The sequence below is a fragment of the Schistocerca gregaria genome, chromosome 3, assembly GCF_023897955.1.
Source record: "Schistocerca gregaria isolate iqSchGreg1 chromosome 3, iqSchGreg1.2, whole genome shotgun sequence".
Lineage (NCBI taxonomy): Eukaryota > Metazoa > Arthropoda > Insecta > Orthoptera > Acrididae > Schistocerca > Schistocerca gregaria.
The window spans coordinates 665,360,441-665,383,976 of record NC_064922.1 but is presented as its reverse complement, the minus strand read 5'-3'; the positions used below and the strand labels follow the sequence as shown (position 1 = coordinate 665,383,976).

Genomic DNA, 23,536 nt, shown 5'->3' with positions numbered 1-23,536 from the left:
ATCTTCCCGCCGGCGGCCAAGAAGGCAGCTCTTCTGAAATATGCGAAATTTGATCTGGTTTTACGGAAGGCTGGAATCTAGGAAATCCCTTTCCAGTGTGTAAGCTGTGTAAGACAAACATGTGGTTTACATGCGGTGTGCGAGAACGGCGCGTCAAAAACCAGTGGTCACCCAATAAATCTACACTGGCTAAACCTTTTATTTTCTTTTGCCATCTCACGGGTGGCGAAGAAGTTGAGGTACTTTCGAGAGCTTCATTCTATTGATTCAGGGGTCGAGAAGTTGTGGAAATGCAGCTGCCCGACAACCAGGTAAACCGAGACAAGGGCTTCCATCTGGATAATTCACGAAAACTTCCAGTTTCATTTCTTCGCTCACCAAGGCATTTTTGTTCTAAATCTTCGCTTCCTGGCGTTACGGCCAAATTTAATGTTTAACCACCTGCTTTAAAAGTACTGTGGATCCTTAGCTACTCTGGGTAGACTCGGCGCTTGCAACACTTCCATCGTTGATGCATATGTATTACCTGTCACATGTGTTTTGCGTACTATGTTATTCGCAGGGCTGCTGAGAGCCGGACTGGGCCAGGGCAGGATGTGTGATTGGGCCCCATCTCCGAATATAGCCCAATTTTATTGTTATTTTGAACACAGTTTCACATAATTTAAATATAACACAATTCGTGGGGTTACTGGAAATACACAAATTATACTGACTGGGATGTAATATGTAATAAACGTAATTTCTTATTAAACACCAAAAATATTTTAATAAAGCAGTACTGTACGTTGCACGAGATATCGCCGACGGAATTCAAGCGAATTAACAGTTGTTCAAGGTGCATTAGGTTGAATCAGAGCGCTGTAGTTTACACACGTGTATCATCGAGCCGCTATTAACTGCATTAAGTTCGGTTCCATGTTGGATGCAGTGTTGTCCTGTAGTGCAGGGCCGGTAAACACTCGAGGAAATTGTACGAACCGCGACATTCATTGCACTGTATGTATAAAACATGCCCTCGAAGAAATAGCCCGAAATTTTGCAAAGCAGAGCAGAAAATTTATAAAAGTGTATCAGAGTAACTGTTCCTTATTTTCTGATGTCGTAGAGGGAATGAACATAAACATTACTTATCAGTAATACATTGTCTGAAAATGCAAAGCCAGTGCTTATCATTCAGATTTTAGTTGCTTTTGTTTCAGCTCTCACTCTTACCTTGGAAACAATGAATTGCTGAAGTTAGTTATTTTAAGTTACAGAATATCTTCTGAGAAATTTGTTTACTTAGTTTCGGGTATTAAAACCTGTAACATTGTTTTGCTACGAAAGTGCGGAAAGACAAGTTTCCTAATTGCAGAACTGACATAAAAGTTAAATTTCCTGTCTCCAGCAGGGAATTTTTTCCGAACACATTTCTTGCGTTCACAATTCTATTTCCACGCACATTTTCCATCAGAATTAGAATGTATTGCGCTAGCTACATTTTTTAATTATAAATATATTTGCAATTTTCGTTATATTTATTTAAAAAAAATTGTACAAAGGAAGCCATTGAGTCGTTAAGGATGATGCGTTCGGGTTTCTGTGGCTCGTGTGTTGAAGATTAACAATCACTTCTGCCTTGTAATTTTCCTATAAGAGGTTTCATCTAAATTTTAACAATTTTCATGGGAAAATGTCCAGAATGGCACTAATCTCAGTAAGAGTATAAGAAGCAGTCAAATGGAAACGGGCCAGATGGAAAAAATTTAAAACTGATTATTATGCACCAGAACTATTCTTAGAAAAAGTAAGCTGTTTATTATTTCAAAAATAATCGCCACAAATATTCATACATTCACCCATTGTGAGGCAAGACAGTCAGTGGCTTCTTGGAACAATATCTGCGATGTGTCAGAGCTTCCCACCGAACCCTCTGTAGTGTAGTCGAGATAACGTTGGCAACCTGTAGACGCGCCTACTGGTGCCGAGAAGCCCTTACATATCCCCCATATAGACCCTATCTCTCCCGCATCTTCTCTATTTTTGAAGCTCTGTAGAATGACAGTCGTGTCATCGGACGGAGAGGTGCACGCGTGGGCACAGTCATGATTGCATAGGCAACCGCGAACTTTATTTCCAAAACGTCATTGGCCGTCTTGTCTCACAGTCGGATAAATGCATGAACATTTATGACAACCACTTTTGAAATAACAAACAGTACTTTCTTTCTATCTGTCTCGTTTTCATTCGACTGCCCCTTACAGTAATGTCAAACTGTTAAGTTTGTGAGTGCTCACAGAAGCTAACTAGGGTTTAAATTTTTACAGTGGCCATAATTACAAATGCTCTTTCTTAATTATTGAATATAAATCACGCACTTCCCATTATTTACTAAAATGAATTCGAAACCGGGATACGGGAATGTTACAATGTACAGGGTTTCAACCCTTAACCTCGCATTGTTTATGAGTATGTTGTTCCTCAAAATAGTTCAAACGTCTCTGAAGTGCCTAGAACCGCTCGTCCACTGCGGACGGCGTTGTTCCTCACCTCCAACTAATAACTTCCGATACTCTTTAATTAAATCTGAGATCTATGGCATTCATTGAAATATCTTAGAGAAAGAGTGAAAGCCTTACAAAACTCAGTCACCGACTCTCCTTGAAGATGGCTGAAAAGTTCACTGCCGAAATATAGCACGAGGAAGTGTTGTACCCACGAAAATGGATGGAGTGTACTGAATAATACTCGCCCCATTATAACGCGATACACACGTGACTGCCCAGTTAACAGAATAAAAGTTAGTTCTATGTTTGCAAGTGAGTACGTGCAGTACATTTGACAGCACAAGAAAATATACAGACGAAAAAAAAACCGCTACACGAAAACAATTGCTATAGAGCAATGAAATTTCGGTACTACATTTGTCTAGGTAACATGGTTAAGTGATTAACATTGCAAGATCAAAGTTAATACAGGCGCGAGATAGACCATTACAAATGTGAAGTGCTGGTACGTTAGTTACCGATGTAACGGCCAGTATGTTGAATGCAAGCATGCAGACGTGCGAGCGTCGTGGTGTGCAGCTCCCGGATGTCAGTTTGTGGGATGGATTTCTCTACCTGTTGCATTTGATTCGTTAGTACAGGAACAGTTTCTTCTGGTTGTGGATTAAGCTGGCGTTGTTCGATGACGTCTCATATGTACTCGATTGGAGACAGATCTGGTGATCGACCAGGCGAAGGCAACATGTTGCACACTGTGCAGTATGTTGGCTTAAAGTGGTATGTGGGCGAGTGTTATCACGTGCCGGCCGAAGTGGCCGAGCGGTTCTAGGCGCTACAGTCTGGAGCCGCGCGACCGCTACGGTCGCAGGTTGGAATCCTGTCTCGGGCATGGATGTGTGTGATGTCCTTTGGTTAGTTATATTTAAGTAGTTCTAAGTTCTAGGGGACTGATGACCTCAGATGTTAAATCCCATAGTGCTCAGAGCCATTTGAACCATTTTTTTGTTATCCCGTTGGAAAACAGCCCCTGGAATGCTGTTCATGAACGGCAGCCTAAGAGGTCGAATCACAGGTTGACGTACAAATTTTCAGTCAGGATGCGTGGGACAGCCACGAGAATGGTCCTGATGTCATAAGAAATTGCACTCCAGACCGTAACTCCAGGTGTGTCAAGCATGCAGACAGGTTGGCTGCAGGCTCTCAACTGGCCTCTTTATAACCAACACATAGCCATCACTGGCGCCGAGGTAGCACCAGCTTTCAACAGGAAACACAACAGATTTTCACCCTGTCCTGCAATGGGCTCTCACTGGAAACCACTGAAGTCGCAGATGGCGGTGGTTTGGGGTCAGCGGAATGGACGCTATAGGGCATCTCGTTCGGAGCTCTCGTTGAAGTAACCGATTTGTAACAGTTCGTTGCGTCACTGTGTTGCCAACTACAGCTCAGATTGCTGCTTCAAGTGCAGTACGCCGGTCGGTGTGGGCGAGCGGTTCTAGGCGCTTCCCTCTGGAAGGTCGCAGGTTCGAATCTTGCCTCGGGCATGGATGTGTGTGATGTCCATAGGTTAGTTAGGTTTAAGTAGTTCTGAGTCTAGGGGACTGATGACCTCAGATGTTAAGACCCATAGTGCTCAGAGCCATTTTGAACCAACTGCAGCACGATGCGTCATAACAATGTTGCCAAACACAATAGTCTTCCCTCCTGGTAGTGGCACGCGGCCGTGCAGAATCTGGTCTTCTTGCGACCGTGCACTCTTGTGACTACCGCTGCCAGCAGTCATATACAGTGGCTTCATTTCGGTCAAATCTTTCTGAACTATCGCAGAAGGAACATCCAGCTACTCGTAGCCCTATTACACGACTCCATTCAAAGTCAGTAAGGGGGCTGGTATTGGCGTCTTTGTCACTTTAAATGCATTCTAGACTAAGATCAACTCACCACGTCCAGTCTCAAAGGTAACTTAGGCTCACGATCGTTACAACGTGTATTTAAAGCAAACCTGATCTGCATCATCGTAGTGGCGCTGCTAGCATCTCTAATTAAGCGAATGGCTAGAAATTTCAATAGACATCATCTTTCAGATGTAGAAATATACCTACCAACTTTCCTATGTGTGGCACAACTCCTCCTTGCTGTTGAGATTTTTTCCGTCGGTTTATTTAGGACACACAGTTCATTGTATACAATATTTCTTTTTCACAGAGGAGTAGAAACTAATTCCAGGGATCACTGAGTGAATGAGGTGCTGACATGTCGGTTTGCAGTGCCTCTTATGCACGTACGCTAGCGTTTAGTTTGCTGTTGTCTGTAGAGCTGAGGCGGCGAGTTTCCATGCCATTTGTTAGGCGGGGCCTTTGTGCCGGCTGCTGGGGGTCGCTCCACCCCCTTTAATGAGTTCGGTCCCGGCGGTGTCGTAATATCGGGGCCACCCGTCAAAGCTAACGAACTGCGCGGGCGGCGAGGAGAGCGCGGGCGGGGCTGGGCGAGGCGAGGCGTCCGCCAGTCGCGCGCACCGAGGGCCGAACAGCGCTCTGCAGGGCCATCCTCACACGGCGCTGTCCGGATAATCAGGCGTCAATTAGTTGTCGAATTACGTGAGTGTAGCGTGCCTCAACGGAGGATAATATACTCGAAAATTTTGACGGAAGTTTCCTTCTCTGGCGTGGATGTCAGTGAAATGAAGGGACATTAGACTGCAACGTCACGTCCACACTGACGCGAGTAGAGACGGACTATAATAAAGTTCGTAGGAAATGTGGAGGGAAATTGACCGCTACCTGTTTAAAAGTATCAACCAAATGGTGGAAGAAGGCGCTGTGAGAAGAAATCAGTACCCAGAACAGCTACCTTTGGCCGTAATAACGGCCTTGATAAGCCTGGGCATTGAGTCAATCAGAGCTTGGATGGCGTGTACAGGTACAGCTGCGAATGCAGCTTCAACACGACACCACAGTTCATCAAGAGTAGTGACTGGCGTGTTGTGACGAGCCAGTTCCTCGGCCACCATTGACCAGACGATTTCAATTGGTGATAGATCTGGAGAATGTGCTGGCCAAGGCAGCAGTCGAACATTTTCTGTATCCAGAAAGGCCCGTACAGGACCTGCAGCATGCGGTCGTGCATTATCTTGCTAAAATGTTGGGTTTCAATGGGATCGAATGAAGGGTGGAGCCACGGGTTGTAACACATCTGAAATGTAACGTCCACTCTTCAAAGAGCCGTCAATGCGAACAAGAGGTGACCGAGATGTGTAACTAATGGCACACCATACCATCAGCCCGGGTGATAGGCCAGTATGGCGATGACGAATACACGCTTTCAGTGTGCTCTCACCGCCATATCGCCAAACACGGATGCGACCATCATGATGATGTAAACAGAACCTGGATTCATCCGAAAAAAATGACGTTTTGCCATTCGTGCACTCAGGTTCGACGTTGAGTACACCATCGCAGGCGCTTCGTCTGTGATGCAGCGCCAAGGGTAACCGCAGCCATGGTCTCCGAGCTGATAGTCCATGCTGCTGAAAACGTCGTCGAACTGTTCGTGCAGATGGTTGTTGTCTTGCAAACGTCCCCACCTGTTGACTCAGGGATCGAGACGTGGCCGCATGATCCGTTACAGCCATGCGGATAAGATGCCTTTCATCTCGACTGCTAGTGATACGAGGCCGTTGGGATCCAGCACGGCGGTCCGTATTACCCTCCGGAACCCACCGATCCCATATTCTGCTAACAGTCATTGGATCTCGATCAACGCGAGCAGCAATGTCGCGATACGATAAACCGCAATCGCGATAGGCTACAATCCGACATTTATCAAAGTAGGAAACGTGATGGTGCGCATTTCTCCTCCTTCATGGGGCATCACAACAACGTTCCACCAGGCAACGCCGGTCAACTGCTGTTTGCGTATGAGAAATCGGTTGGAAACTTTCCTCATGTCAGCGCGTTGTAGGTGTCGCCACCGGCGCCAACTTTGTGTGAATGGTCTGAGAAGCTAATCATTTGAATATCACAGCATCTTCTTCCTGTCGGTTAAATTTCGCGTCCGCGTGTGTAGCGCGAGATCTTCGTGGTTTAGCAATTTTAATGGCCAGTAGTGTCGCTCGTCGAACATACACCGAGGTGACAAAACCCATGGCATAGCGATATTCACATATAAAGATGGCGGTAGTATCGCGTACGTAAGGCATAAAAGGGCAGTGGATTGGCGAAGCTGTCATTTATACTCAGTTGATGCATGTGAAAAGGATTCCGATGCAACTGAGGCCTGGAAAACCCGTGGCATCGTCAGGTGAGGATTATGTCCGCATGAGGGAAATAAACAGGCCTTGAACCCGGAATGGTAGTTGGAGCTAGACACATGGGACATTCAATTTCGGAAATCGCTAGGGAATTCAGTATTCCGAGATCCACTCTGTCAAGAGTGTACAGAGACTACCAAATGTCAGGCATTACCTCTCGCCACGGACACGAAGTGGCCGACAACGTTCACGTAAAGACCGAGAGAGCGGCGTCTGCGTAGTGTTGTCAGTGTTAACAGACTACCTGAAATAACTGCAGAAATCAATGTGGGACTATTAGGTCAGTATGGCGAAATTTGGCGTTCAGGGTTATGGGAGCAGAGGACAGACGCGAGTGTCTTTGCTAACAGCACGGCAGCGCCTCTCCTGAACTCTTGACGTATCGATTCGTTTCTAAATGACTGAAATATCGTGGCCTGGTCGGATGAGTCGCGGTTTCAGTTGGTACAAGCTGATGGTGTGTCGCAGACCCCACGAAGCCACGGACCCAGGTTGTCAACAAGAGATTGTGCAAGCTGGTGATGGCTCCATAATGACGAGGGCGGTGTTTACATGGAACTGATTGGGTCTTCTGGTCCAACTGAACCGATCGTTGACTGGAAATGGTTACGCTCGGGTACTTGGAGACCAAACGACGGTGTAAGTTCAGTGGATGACAATGCACCGTGTCAGTGGGCCACATTTGTTCGCAACTGCTGTGAAGAACATTCTGCACAATTCGAATTAATGGTTTGGTCAGCGAAATCGTCCGATGTGGATACCATCGAACATTTGTAGTACGTATTCGAGTGGTCAGTTCGTGCACAACATCCTGCACCGACACACTTTCGCAATTAAGGTCAGTTATAGAGGCGGCGTGACTAAATATTATTGAAGGTGTGTTCGAACGACATGTTGAGTCCATGCCACCTCGAATTGTTGCGCTACAGCGGGCGAAAGGAAGTCTGACACGATGTTAGGAGGTGTCCCATGAGTTTTGTCACCGTAGTCTACTTTAGATAGTGAACACGTAGTCAGCCAGACTTCACAGCTTGGAACGTCCATTTTCCTACTCGAGCTGCTCGTGGGGATCCTTTGTGAAGGATATCAAGCAGTTAAAATCACGCCTTTCCCTTCTGTACAGGAAAATGTGTAATACACGTAAATCAAGAGATAAATGTGCCATAAATTTAAACACTCCTGAGAGGCGTTTTCTAAATTTCCGTGGATTACACCAGGCAGATGACACAATGTTTCGTTCATTATGTCTCGTCTAAAGTGGATGGTGTCCTTACCCAATACGACAATGTACAAAGTGTTCAGTTTTTAATGTTTTCTGCTTGTAAATTTTCATATTGTTTGTGTTTTATTCCATGAGAGAGAGAAGAAGGTACTTGCGTAATGAACACAGACACTGGCATCTCTTCTGAAATCTCCGTGTCTTTTGCAGACAGTACTTTTGAAAAACTCGGTGTCTGGAATGCGAAAACCTTGTTCTAAGTCTACAGCTACCAGAGTCTTGCTATCTTGCTGTTCAAAAATGTTCAAATATATGTGAAATCTTATGGGACTTAACTGCTAAGGTCATCAGTCCCTAAGCTTACACACTACTTAACCTAAATTATGCTAAGGACAAACACACACACACCCATGCCCGACGGAGGACTGGAACCTCCGCCAGGATCAGCCGCACAGTATCTTGCTGTTGCCCTTATAAATCACTCCTTAACTTTTGTGGGACATGGGCTGTCGATCACTCGTTCGTCGCGGACTTGTAGGAAGTAGTATCGTCGCGTACAAATAACGTGTAAGAGACTCTTGTGGAAGCATGTCCATTGCCTAATGAACGACATATAGAGGCTCTGACTGCAGTACGTTAGAGTTAAGACAATTCTGAAATCTCAGAATCAGAGAAAATGTCCAGTTCCATACCCCGACTAATACCTATACTGAGATACGATGTTCGTTCCAGTTATATGTATTCTTCCTGGCGTTTGCAATTTCTACGAATGTCAGTGCTTGTGACTCATTTGAGGTACTTATTCCACAGCATAGTGAGAATATGTAGGTTCTGTACTAAAACCGACTGAAGAAGGTTGCGATTAGTCTTATATGGCCTCGGTGACGCGAACAGTTTGTGTCCTATGTTGTTTTTTGTGTCGCGCTAAATTTCCGGTGTTGCATGTGGAAAATTAAGTGCTATAATACTATATATTTGTGTTTAACAGTAGAGCTGTGTATCGATTACAACATCCGTCTGGGTCGCTTCCAAGCCGCCAGGACGTAGAGATTCAGTAACACCCACGGTTTTCTTGCGCTATTTTCCAGCCTCTGTAGACACAGCACCTGTAATCTGAAGCACGACAGGGCGCCGATGCTTATCCTGGGGCCCACTGTGCCAAATAAACTGGGGATGCAGTGGGAGCGCAGGTGACCTTTTCTCACGAGTTCTTAACCAGCCGTGATCCCAATTCCCGATACCTTTCCCCACGTCGTTGGCCCACAGACTGACTTTGTATGTAGGGCATGCAGTCGATGGTATCGCCTGGATAATTGGCGGTCCCTGTACGGCTGGCCTTGGCGTGTCGCTCGTATCTGCTAGCAGCGCTATGTCACGCTCGCACGTGCGGACGCGCAAGACCACTGAAGCACCAGAAGAATGCCAGCCAGCCGCCTCGTGTCTTGGCTGCTGCGCGGTGCCACACCTGCCTCACGAGACGTCGCAGGTGGCACACCACGCGAGCTGGCGCCCTTACCGGAGATTTGCGGATGAATTCCATTTCCCGCGATCGACCGCAAGCCGTCAGGTGGCGCGGGAAATTGGGCTATTCATCAGCCAATCAGCGAGGTCCCTCCGCCACCAGCCGCTCCTCGTCGCCCTGCTCCCGCCATGCCGATCCACAGAGATCCTCCTTTCAGACACGTCCAGTTTTACTAGTTATGAGCGCACATCTCAGCCTCTCACAAGCAGATCTTAAGGTTGTCAACAATTGGATCTTGTGGAAGCTGCTTGAAAGCGCTTACTGTTTAAGATGACTGCACAATATTTGTATTTTTCTACTTGCAGTTGAGGATGGACAAAAAAATAGGACAGTATTATGAAATTTGTTATGTAATCTTTGTACTGTGGGTGCAACTGCAGAACAAGGATTGCAAGTCACATTCAGTTACCATGGATCAATGGCCATTTTACAATGGCTCTAACAGTTTGGAAGTTGGACTGATGGAGCTACAGTGGTGCTTCTACGCACAGCGGCAGGGTCGAATTTGTTATAAAACCGTGGGTAACAAACTTCGGAGAGGTTGAATCGGCTCTGAAAAAGGAACCGCAGAAGTACGTTTACATTGCACGATGCCTCGGCTGTATCTACAGGGGTGGTTTGGAAAGTAAGGCCACAAGTCGTCTGCAAGTTCATTCAGGAGAGAAGAGATAAATGATGGTACTGAGTTACTACTGGATGTTGCTTTACGTCATAGCCACCAACGGTGTCTAAGCATTTATTCCATGAATTTTCCTGGCAAATTAAAACTGTGTGCCGGACCGAGACTCGAACTCGGGACCTTTGCCTTTCGCGGGCAAGTGCTCTACGAAGTGAGCTACCCAAGCACGACTCACGTCCCGTCCTCTCAGCTTTACTTCTGCCAGTACCTCGTCTCCTACCTTCCAAACTTTACAGAAGCTCTCCTGCGAACCTTGCAGAACTAACACTACTGAAAGAAAGAGTATTGCGGAGACATGGCTTAGCAACTGCCTGGGGAATGTTTCTAGAATTAGATTTTCACTCTGCAGCGGAGTGTGCGCTGATATGAAACTTCCTAGCTTATTAAAACTGTGTGCCGGACCGAGACTCGAACTCGGGACCTTTGCCTTCTGCCTCTTTGCTGTTCATTTTTGGAACACAATCTACGACCAGACTAGAGACAGAAGTGATGACATTTTCTGCAGGACCTGACCATCATTTTGCAGGACAGTGCTCAAGCACGTACAGTGCAAGCTGTTGTTACTGATTTGTTTGACTGATGGGGCTGCTGAGTGCTATACCACCTACTGCATTTCCCTGACTTAAGCCCTTGTGAGTTCATCTCGAATTCTAAACTGAAGGAAGCACTTCATGGCCCTTCGTTGGGCAATAGACCGCTCCACTCGAACTGTCAATACATCTGGCACTGCTAAGAGTATCCTACGACTTCCGCATTGCTGGCAACGGGTTATACACAATGTTGGTGACTACTTTGAAGGTCAGTAAAACTTTGAAACCCGTATCTATTTTGTACGATGTAAATAAGTAGTTGTCCCACCCTCGTATAAAGACTTTCTAAGACGTGTGTTTCGACTGACCGCATGAGTGCAACCGAATGTGCTTGTATGGATGCAACCGAAGTCCAGTAAACACACTCACAAAATCTTTTTTTACATTGTCACTGGACGTTACATGAAACAGCCCGCACTGTGATTGTACTTATTCAGGATTTTTGGTTACAGACCTTCTGCAGCATGTTGCATAATTTAATCTCCTACAGTGATACCAAGAAGCTGTATTACATGCGGCATTAGCAAGGAAGGTAACTGGGAGACTTAGACTTGTTGGGAAGAGTTGTGGAAAAGTGCGGTGCGTCTGTACAGGCAGCCGAATACAAGATGCCTCTGAAATTGGTGCTGAAGTACTACGCAAGATCCTTATCAAATTAGCACAACAGCAGATGACGAGATGCTCTGCGGTAGTCGTAACAGATTATTATAGGAATCGCTAGAAGAAACGTGACCCTGTTCTTACGGATTCCCTTTGCTGATCTTCAGAGAACCAGTATTAGAGGATAACTGTGGAGCAACCTACGTCGTATATCGGGCTTAGGGAACGTGAGAACAATATGAGAAGAGGGCAATAAGCGTATAGAGTTATGATGACAGCCAGTTCTTTCCCGCTCCACAGACGAGTGGAATAAACGCCTAATGCCGCTACGACGTACCCTGCACCGTATTCTGATCAGTAACTTGAGGATTCCGTGTGTACTCGAAATGCGTAAGTAGTACGAATAAAACAAAAAAATATACAGAAACAGCTGATCTAAAGATTCTTGGTAGGTGTGATCGTTGTATATGTGTTACAGGTGCTACAAGCGACGTGTGGCGCTCTACAACACTAATTTCATGCTGCAGGCTGTCAAGTAATTGTCTACTCAGCGTTTCCAGTCACAGTTAACCAATACAGCAAACAAACTGGATGAGAAGAAAAGACGTGATTCACGACGAGTTTGAATGGAATGTTATTTCCAGAAACGTTGCATTGTTCTTCACACAGTAACCGGAATCAATGTACAATAAAGCATTGAGATCATTTTCATAAAATAACGGGTTATGTACTCAGCCCGAACGGCCCACAACAAAGCTCTGTGCGGTTTATTTTGCATGCTGCACGGTGCTTTATTCGCACAGTGGTTTGTCAAAAGGAGTGTTTGTACAAGGCTTCGTTGTTGACTGTCCGCAGTCATTCTGCGTGCGGTAGCTGAATGCTGATTAAAGTCAGTGTCCATTAGGGAATAAATTTAGGAATATTATTGTAGATCAGTGTCGTTCATGGCGGTGGTAACATATGTTTTTGACGACAATGGAACAGACTAAAATAGCAAAGTAATATGTTTGCGTCGGCCAAGACTCAGAGGAGCAAGCACCCTGTGTCCTCCTTCTTGTTGTTGTGTGCGAAGAGTGTCACTCGTCCTAGTTTTTGTCTCTGTTTTATTTCCGCGAACAAATTTTCTTACTGTGTAACACAACACAGCTTTTTGTTAAGAGCGGCCAGTGTATAGTGTAATGCCTCTGTCCTTCATGCAAATATTTTTCTTTTTTCGGGTTTGTAGTATTTGTGTGTGCTCTTTCGGAACAGATGAGGAATCAGTCAGGAATTTGCAAAGATGGACGTAGAAAACGTGTAAAAATATTACTCAGCTTGACCTATGTGCCAGATCAACGATCAGAAACATAGTGCAGAGATTCGATTCGTACGTACTAACTACCAACGGAGTCAGCCGCTTCGTCAGCAAGTTCTCTTTCTTCGGGAGCTTGGAACCTGTCCTTCGAGAAATTCTAAAGTTGTGTCGTAAGTATAACTGCTTACTTTTCGATGAGTGTGCAATCATTTTTATGTTTGTTGAGTGGTGAGAAGAAACTATGTATTTAAGATAACAGCTGATAATTGAAACTTAAACTGCTTCAGGAAATGACTTGATAAGTGGACTTGATAAGTGTTGGAAAAGCATGGTAATTCAGGTCTTTCGCAAAAGCAAAAACGAAACTTTTCAGTATACACTCCACCGTGCTTATTGCATTCAGTTAAGTGAAACTGCAATATTTATTCCCCAAAAACAAAAATTATTCCCGTTTTTCATGTCAGTTCACAAAAAATGATTAATTCCTTAACAGATGATATTATGTTCTGTGTTTTTATAACTTTAGTGAAAAAGGAAATATGGGAATAGAACTGGTAACCTGGGAAAAAGAGTATCGCCGTGGCCCAAGTACACATTCACGGGCGTTAGCCTTGCTCGCTTCTGCTTCAACCTACGGTCCAGTGAAGCTACATGATGAGAGTAGTAACGTACTTTTTCGAAAAATCTTTAGAGTACCCTGTGAGTCCAGTAAATAGTTGCCATTGGTTTTTCGTCTACAAAACTTTTAGTTTCTTCTGTTTCTTTTTCACCTCTGTCTTCACACTAATTTGACAGCAGGTCTCTCTCCGTTCTGTAATGATGGAACGAAAATCAATATTCAGTCAGAACGACGGTAGAAATCCTTCGCAATTTGACATAGTCATGGTGTGGAGTGAACAAAAGTGTTGCCCATCGATTAGCCGATTTATTCTCATGCTGAATTTTAAGTAGGATATTATATAACAGTTCATTTTACATAGATATTAACAAGCTTAAAAAGTACGGTCTCATATTGCGACAAGTAGCTTTATCGACTATTTCTTCAGAAGATATCCACATCGAGCGTTCGCGATGTGGCAGATCGGCAGCTGTGGTACAGTCTTGTTCAGGTGCAAAAACTTCCGAATACTGTTATAGTGTCTCCTTGAGTTTCCTTCGAGTCAGCTGCTATCAGGATAGCTGCCACCTGTTTCGAATAAGACATTCGAATAAGATACTCTACAATACTGGTCTTAATCCATTTATATGCAACATCCGGCATCCATCACTGTGATGCCTAATAACCAACAAGTGTGCTTTACATCTATTTTAAATTTCAAACCAAATCAATATTTGCCAGCAGTCGTGATGAGTAATAACTCTTATTGCTGTTTTATATCACAAATCGTTCAGGCTTTTCCCTGTACCTTTAACCAAAATGCCATGCCACATTTCAGCATTACACATAGTTTCACTTTTAGTTTCAAACGGTAGTCAATGTGATGAATGAACCATAATTCCAAATGCAGAATCAATTAGCAACACTAAAAGGAAGCAAAAAGGGAGCCTTGCCGAACTGAATGGAACATCTAAATACTCCTTGTAATTGTATGTGCATGTAACTGCAAAATAACGTAACATTCGTCGAGTTAGTAAGGTCTGCTGGAAATTGTAGGGACACTCGTGGAAAAAGGAAAGGTAGGTAAAAAGAGTAGTGCAAAATTGTGAAAGCAGTTGCGGTGCATAGAAAGACGGAGAGAGAAATCCATTAAGTGTGCTTATTCGCTCTAACGACTCAGAAATGAAAAGCTGCAGTCTGCGACGAAAATGAGCCTTGAGGGACTGGTTTGTACACAAGCTACAAGTGCCCTTCAAACTTCTGAGGATTTTGCAAATTAGTGGTACTACTATAATGAGACGTGCTTAGAACGCTGTTATTTCGTTGTCGTTAGTAAACTGTTGTTTTCCCTCTGCATGCCTTATATTAAATATCTAGTTGCGTTCAAGTTATAAGTAGAATTTCATTTATTGCAGAGACATGTGCCTTGTGAGAGAATTTTTGCACTGGAACTCGGTAGCGGTATTTTACTATAATTCCACAGTAGTTGCGGAAAGATTCGGTTAAAAAAAAATTATAGATTGCGCAGGGTTCCGTAAAATACCACCCTGGTTTACTTAAGAGAACAAAGTATTTACAAAATTTGAGACTAAAATAATGACATTCCCGCAATTGCTATCTGTGGCCTGTCGAGACCATCTGCGATCTCGGCTACAGTCGCAGGGTTACGGATAGAGCGATAGCTCTGTCTTGTGTAAGTCGCGGAAACAAACGGAGACGTACAGTGTATCGTTATTCCCGTGCCCCAGTCGCGATTAACACATGAAACGGGGGAAGTGGTCGAGCTGCACGTAGTACCCTCCACCACTGTCCGTGAAGTAAGTTGCAGATTATGAATGTATGTGAAGAAAGAGCTGCGAACTAGGTTTGCTGAGGTATCGTTACAAGCAGACCTCCTTCGCGTGTAGGTGAGCACTGCAATGATCGACAGATTTCCACACCAATACATTTACGTTTGGTTTTCGCTACAGCTAACGAGATTTCGCTGGCGATGTTTGCGCAGTTATTTTGTTTGCTTATCTTTAGCAACGGCAACAAACAGGCGGGCTAATGCACTCCCGGATGCTGCTGAAGACGAACGTGTGGGGGTCTGTCACTGCTGAATGATGAACATCGTCGTCCTTCACAATATGAGACGTGCAAATATCACAATAGATACCTTCAACATAATCTACTATTTTTCTCGGCACCTAATGAAGCGTACCTCTAGCGAAAGCGACAGTTGCTAATTTGTATTTCATTTCTTCACTTGAGCCGATTTTTCTTCTAGTAACTAAGATTAATTACTGTTACGACCGAAATTACAGTTACTTTAACCAGACAGGAAGTGCACATACTTAGAGAAAGAAGGATAATGAAGAAAGTCAGCCACACCCCTCCAAAAAGTGTTGAAGTTAAGCAATTTATGGAAATCACGGAAAACATCATCTGAATGTCCGGACGGGTTCCCTTAATACCGGAATCGCTCCTCTGAACCGACAAAGCCAACTCCCTTTCACAGTCCGAGCGTCCCTTCTGACCTCTACGTCTACGGGACGTTAATGCTTAATCTTCTGTAATTTTTTTTTTTCAATTTGGTCCCGTAAGACCTTACCAAAAATTGCGGCGTATCCCCGGTTGCGAATTGGTGCGAAATGCAGAAAGAGCTACAGATAATTCTGAAGAAAACATTTGGTGTTCTGATATTAATTGGAAGAGTACTGCTGTTATTGTGATTTGACGGAGCTCTCCACGCTACCGTATCATGTGCAGTCTCACCATCTCTGCATAGCTACTGGAACCTACGTCCATTTTAACCTCAACATCTACATATATACTCCGCTAGCCAGCAAGCGGTGTGTGGCGAAGGTCACAATTCGCGCCCAAGTCATATTCCCCCCCCCCCTCCCCCCGTGTCCCCCTCTGCACCACTCACGGATCGCGAGAGGGAAAAACGACTTTCTGAACGCCTCAGTACGAGCTGTAATTTCCCTTATCTTTGAATGGTGATCATTACGAGATTTGGAAGTTGGTGGTAATAATATAGGCTCCACATCCTAGGCGAAAATCGGATATCGGATTTTAGTGACGAGCCCCTTCCGTTTAGTGCGTCGTCTATCTGCAAGTGTTTCCCACTTCAAACTTTCTTGAGATTTGTAACGCTTTCGCGATGGCTAAATGTACCATTCACGAATCTTGCCGCTCTTCTTTGGACCTTCTCAATTTCTTGAATCTACATCTACATCTACATCCGTACTCCGCAAGCCACCTGACGGTGTGTGGCGGAGGGTACCCTGAGTACCTCTATCGGTTCTCCCTTCTATTCCAGTCTCGTATTGTACGTGGAAAGAAGGATTGTCGGTATGCTTCTGTGTGGGCTCTAATCTCTCTGATTTTATCCTCATGGTCTCTTCGCGAGATATACGTAGGAGGGAGCAATATACTGCTTGACTCTTCGGTGAAGGTATGTTCTCGAAACTTCAACAAAAGCCCGTACCGAGCTACTGAGCGTCTCTCCTGCAGAGTCTTCCACTGGAGTTTATCTATCATCTCCGTAACGCTTTCGCAATTACTAAATGATCCTGTAACGAAGCACGCTGCTCTCCGTTGAATCTTCTCTATCTCTTCTATCAACCCTACCTGGTGCGGATCCCACACTGCTGAGCAGTATTCAAGCATTGGGCGAACAAGCGTACTGTAACCTACTTCCTTTGTTGTCGGATTGCATTTCCTTAGGATTCTTCCAATGAATCTCAGTCTGGCATCTGCTTTACCGACGATCAACTTTATATGATCATTCCATTTTAAATCACTCCTAATGCGTACTCCCAGATAATTTATGGAATTAACTGCTTCCAGTTGCTGACCTGCTATTTTGTAGCTAAATGATAAGGGACCTATCTTTCTATGTATTCGCATCACATTACACTTCGCTACATTGAGATTCAATTGCCATTCCGTGCACCATGCGTCAATTCGCTGCAGATCCTCCTGCATTTCAGTACAATTTTCCATTGTTGCAACCTCTCGATACACCACAGCATCATCTGCAAAAAGCCTCAGTGAACTTCCGATGTCATCCACCAGGTCATTTATGTATATTGTGAATAGCAACGGTCCTATGACACTCCCCTGCGGCACACCTGAAATCACTCTTACTTCGGAAGACTTCTGTCCATTGAGAATGACGTGCTGCGTTCTGTTATCTAGGAACTCCTCAATCCAATCAGACAATTGATCTGATAGTCCGTATGCTCTTACTTTGTTCATTAAACGACTATGGGGAACTGTGTCAAACGCCTTGCGGAAGTCAAGAAACACGGCATCTACCTGTGAACCCGTGTCTAAGGCCCTCTGACTCTCGTGGACGAATAGCGCGAGCTGGGTTTCACACGATCGTCTTTTTCGAAACACATGCTGATTCCTACAGAGTAGATTTCTAGTCTCCAGAAAAGTCATTATACTCGAACATAATACTAGTTCCAAAATTTTACTACTGATCGACGTTAGAGATATAGGTCTATAGTTCTGCACATCTGTTCGACGTCCTTTCTTGAAAACGGGGATGACCTGTGCCCTTTTCCAATCCTTTGGAACGCTTCGCTCTTCTAGAGACCTACGGTACACCGCTGCAAGAAGGGGGGCAAGTTCCTTCGCGTACTCTGTGTAAAATCGAACTGGTATCCCATCAGGACCAGCGGCCTTTCCTCTTTTGAGCGATTTTAATTGTTTCTCTATCCCTCTGTCGTCTACTTCGATATCTACCATTTTGTCAACTGTGCGACAATCTAGAGAAGGAAGCACAGTGCAGTCTTCCTCTGTGAAACAGCTTTGGAAGAAGACATTTAGTAATTCGGCCTTTAGTCTGTCATCCTCTGTTTCAGTACCATTTTGGTCACAGAGTGTCTGGACATTTTGTTTTGATCCACCTACCGCTTTGACATAGGACCAAAATTTCTTAGGATTTTCTGCCAAGTCAGTACATAGAACGTTACTTTCGAATTCATTGAAAGCCTCTCGCATAGCCCTCCTCACACTACATTTCGCTTCGCGTAATTTTTGTTTGTCTGCAAGGCTTTGGCTATGTTTATGTTTGCTGTGAAGTTCCCTTTGCTTCCGCAGCAGTTTTCTAACTCGGTTGTTGTACCACGGTGGCTGTTTTCCATCTCTTACGATCTTGCTTGGCACATACTCATCTAACGCATATTGTACCATGGTTTTGAACTTTGTCCACTGATCCTCAACACTATCTGTACTTGAGACAAAACTTTTGTGTTGAGCCGTCAGGTACTCTGTAATCTGCTTTTTGTCACTTTTGCTAAACAGAAAAATCTTCCTACCTTTTTTAATATTTCTATTTACGGCTGAAATCATCGACGCAGTAACCACTTTATGATCGCTGATTCCCTGTTCTGCATTAACTGATTCAAATAGTTCGGGTCTGTTTGTCACCAGAAGGTCTAATATATTATCGCCACGAGTCGGTTTTCTGTTTAACTGCTCAAGGTAGTTTTCAGATAAAGCACTTAAAAAAATTTCACTGGATTCTTTGTCCCTGCCTCCCGTTATGAACGTTTGAGTCTCCCAGTCTATATCCGGCAAATTAAAATCTCCACCCAGAACTATAACATGGTGGGGAAATCTACTCGAAATATTTTCCAAATTATTCTTCAGGTGCTGAGCCACAACAGCTGCTGAGCGCGGGGGCCTATAGAGACATCCAATTACCATGTCTGAGCCTGCTTTAACCGTGACCTTCACCCAAATCATTTCACAATTCGAATCTCCGTCAATTTCCTTCGATACTATTGCACTTCTTATCGCTATAAACACGCCTCCCCCTTCACTGTCCAGCCTATCTCTGCGGTATACATTCCAATCAGAGTTTAGGATTTCATTACTGTTTACGTCTGGTTTCAGCCAACTTTCTGTTCCTAGTACTATATGGGCGTTGTGACCGTTTATTAATGAGAGCAGTTCTGGGACCTTTCTATAGACGCTTCTGCAGTTTACTATTAGCACATTAATATTGTTATTCCTTGTTGCATTTTGCCTACTCCTGCCTTGCCGCGTCTCAGGAGGCGTCTTGTCGGGCCTAGGGAGGGAATTCTCTAACCTAAAAAAACCCCATGTGCACTCCACACGTACTCCGCTACCCTCGTAGCCGCTTCCGGCGTGTAGTGCACGCCTGACCTATTCAGGGGGACCCTACATTTCTCCACCCGATAGCGGAGGTCGAGAAATTTGCACCCCAGCTCTCCGCAGAATCGTCTGAGCCTCTGGTTTAAGCCTTCCACTCGGCTCCAAACCAGAGTACCGCGATCGGTTCTCGGAACTATACTACAAATAGTTAGCTCTGATTCCACCCCGCGAGCGAGGCTTTCCACCTTCACCAACTCCGCCAACCGCCTGTACGAACTGAGGATGACCTCTGAACCCAGACGGCAAGAGTCATTGGTGCCGACATGAGCAACAATTTGCAGTCGGGTGCACCCAGTGCTCTCTATCGCCGCCGGTAGGGCCTCCTCCACATCTCGGATGAGACCCCCCGGCAAGCAGACAGAGTGAACACTGGCCTTCTTCCCCGACCTTTCCGCTATTTCCCTAAGGGGCTCCATCACCCGCCTAACGTTGGAGCTCCCAATAACTAATAAACCCCTTCCCCCGTGTGCCTGCTCGGACCTTGCTGAAGGAGCAGACACATGTCCACTCACAGGCAGAGCGGGCGATGCCACACGGCCAGCCTCCACATTGACCCTCCGCCTCGTGCGCCGCGAACGCCGCTGAACCCGCCACTCCCCTTGGGGAGATGGTGGCCCAACCGCGCCCGGTACCCGCGAAGATGTCTCGACAGCAGGGACAGTGGGTGAAGCATCTAACACCTGGGGTGCACCATGCGACGCACCAGACTCCCCACTGCCGCTACACTCCGAGGCAGCAGCCTGAAGACGGCTGACCGCGGCCATCAACACGCTCAGCTGTTCGCGAAGAGTGGCCAGCTCCTCCTGCGTCCGTACACAGCAGCCACACATCCTAGCCATCCTAAGAAATCAATTTACTATAGAGTGTTAATCAGCTTTTAACTAGACTGCTAATTCACTAAAGGCGGTTGATTATTGACTAAACTGTGATTGCTAACCACTTCTTGTAGAAACAAGGAAAATAGCACTACCTGTCTCTGGACGGTATTGAAAACAAACACTAGCACTACTAGCACTATGGCTGACTAAAGGGACTCTCTGACTGTATTCGAAACACACACGAGATCTATGGAACACTTAATAGCACTCTACTATTAAAGCTTCCTAAAAGCAAAAACACGCAGAAGAAGAAGTGACAAGTAAGAAAAATACAGTTAATACTTAAATTAAGGTAGCTCGCTGCACAGCAGACGTGAAGCAGACGGCGGTTAGGGCGACACTGACACTACTGGCACTATGGCTGACTAAAGGGACTCTCTGACTGTATTCAAAACAAACACGAGATCTATGGAACACTTAATAGCACTCGACTATTAAAGCTTCCTAAAAGCAAAAACACGCAGAAGAAGAAGTGACAAGTAAGAAAAATACAGTTAATACTTAAATTAAGGTAGCTCGCTGCACAGCAGACGTGAAGCAGATGGCGGTTAGGGCGACCCTTACCAGACCCAGCTGGTAAGGGTATCATACAGACGAACAATACTCTAAGACTGGACGAACTAACGTATTGTAAGCAATTTCCTTTGTTGAAGGACGGCATCGCTTCAGGATTCTATCAATAAACCGCAATCTAAAGTTTGCCTTGCCCGTTACTTGTGTAATATGATCATTCGATTTGAGATCATTTCGAATAGTCACACCCAGATACCTGACAGATGTTACCGCTTCCAAAGACTGGGCATTTATTTTATACTCGTACATTAATGGGGAATTTCGCTGTGTTATACGCATAGGTTACATTTACTAATATTGAGACATAACTGCCAGTTTATTTTCTGCAAATCCTCACTGATTTGTTCACAACTTTCGTGTGATACAACTTTCCTGTAGACTACAGCATCATCGGCAAACAGTCTAATTCCGCTGTCAATACAATCAACCAGATGGTTTATGTAAATCGTAAAAACCAGCGGACCTACTACGCTGCCCTGGGGCACACCTGAAGTTACGCTTGTTTCTGTTGAAGTTACTCCGTTCAGGACGACTTACTGCTCTCTGTCTGTTAGAAAACTTTCTATCCAACTGCATATGTCATTGGATAGACCGTAAGCGCGCACTTTTTGTAGCAAGCGACAGTACGGAACTGAGTCGAACGCCTTTCGAAAGTCGAGAAATATGGCATCAACCTGGGAGCCGGTATCTAGAGCCTGTTGGATATCATGCACAGAGAGGGCCAGGGCCAGCTGTGTGTCGCATGACCGATGTTTCCTAAAACCGTGCTGGTTTGTGCAGATGGGCTTCTCAGAGTTTAGAAAGGTCATTATGTCTGAGCACAAAATATGTTCCATGATTCTACAAGAAATCGATGTCAGTGAAATTTGCCAGTAATTATATGCATCCGATTTTCTACACTTTTTATAGATTGCTATTACCTGGTCCTTCTTCCAGTCCCGTGGAACTATCCGCTGTTCCAGTGATCTCTGATAGATGATGGATAAGAATGGTACTATATTTGTAGCGTAGCCAACATATAATCTTACGGGGATACCGCCTGGGCCAGATGCCTTCCTTGCATCTAAGGATCTTAACTGTTTTACAATCCCAGATACACTAAACACAATATCAGCCATCCTGGCGTTTGTTCGATGACTGAAAGGGGGAATGGTGCTGCAGTCCTCTACCGTAAACGAGTTTTTGAAAGATAGGTTTAGAATTTCGGCCTTTTGTTTATCATCATCCGTTACATTACCCGTCCTTTCAGCAAGAGAAGGTATTGAATTATTTGCAGCGTTCATAGATTTTACGTACGACCAAAATTTTTTGGGGTTATTTTTAGAATCTACAGATAAAATATTGCTTTCAAATTCATTAAAAGAATCTCTCATTGACCTTTTGACAGCTGCTTTCATTTAGCATAATTTCTGTTTGTCAGCGGGGCAGTGACTACGTTTAAAACGAATGTGTAACCTCCTTACTGTATTTATCTCTTGAACTCCATTCTAAATTTTCGTCACCTTCACTTCCTGCCATTACCAAACCCACTATTCCATGATGCTTCAGAATGTGTCCTATCTCTTCTTTTAATCGAGTTGTGCCACAAATTTCACGGAGTTGTTTAAAAGTGTCTCCAGACGCCAGTTCGAAAACTGCTCATACGAGGTGCATTCAAGTTCTAAGGCCTTTTTTTCTAATTAACTACTCACCCGAAATATATGAAACTGGCGTTACTTCTCGACGTAATCGCCCTGCAGACGTACACATTTTTCACAACTCTGACGCATTTTCAGGTCGTCATGCAGGATTGTGTGCACAGAACCCACAGAAATGCCAACTCTGGAGGCGATCTGTTCAACAGTCATTCGGCGATCCCCCAAAACAATTCTCTCTACTTTCTCGATCATGTCGTCAGACCGGATTGTGCGAGCCCGAGTTTGTTTCGGTTTGTTGTCACACGATGTTCTGCCTTCATTAAACTGTCGCACCTACGAACGCACTTTCGACACATCCATAACTCCATCACCAAATGTCTCCTTCAACTTTCAGTGAATTTCAATTGGTTTTACACCATGCAAATTCAGAAAACGAATGATTGCACGCTGTTCAAGTAAGAAAAACGTCGCCATTTTAAGTATTTAAAACAGTTCTCACTCTCGCTGCTGGCGGTAAAATTCCATCTGCCGTACCGTGCTGCCATCTCTGGGACGTATTGACAATGAACGCGGCCTCATTTTAAAACAATGCACATGTTTCTATCTCTTTCCAGTGTGGAGAAAAAAATCGAAGTCCTTAGAACTTGAATGCACCTCGTACTACTGGATATATCATCTCTTTATGTTATTAACTCAAGTGACCGATGTTCAATTCGGCAACCATTTGTAATGCAGCAAACGTCAGTATGTGCGTGCAACTACTTGAATAACACCAGCTGCCGCCCGACAAGTCGTAACGACAGCAGCCAATTTTGGAAATCTGTTCATGGGTTTGCCTGTCTGCAGGTGCAAATTAATTCGATGCTAAATGTGGAGCGGATTGTTTTGTCTTCATGTTCTTACACGCTTGCTCCTGTTGCAACTTTTAGGTTCGTGCATAAGTTCGTAGCTTTTTTTCTTTAGTATAA

General features: G+C 44.7%; 1 protein-coding gene across 3 annotated transcripts in view; it reads left to right on the top strand.

Annotated features, from left to right (window-relative positions):
- Positions 1 to 23,536, top strand: part of LOC126356325 (calmodulin-binding transcription activator 1) — a 1,852,577-nt gene that overhangs the window by 694,926 nt on the left and 1,134,115 nt on the right. The gene's annotated exons all lie outside the window — the stretch shown is intronic.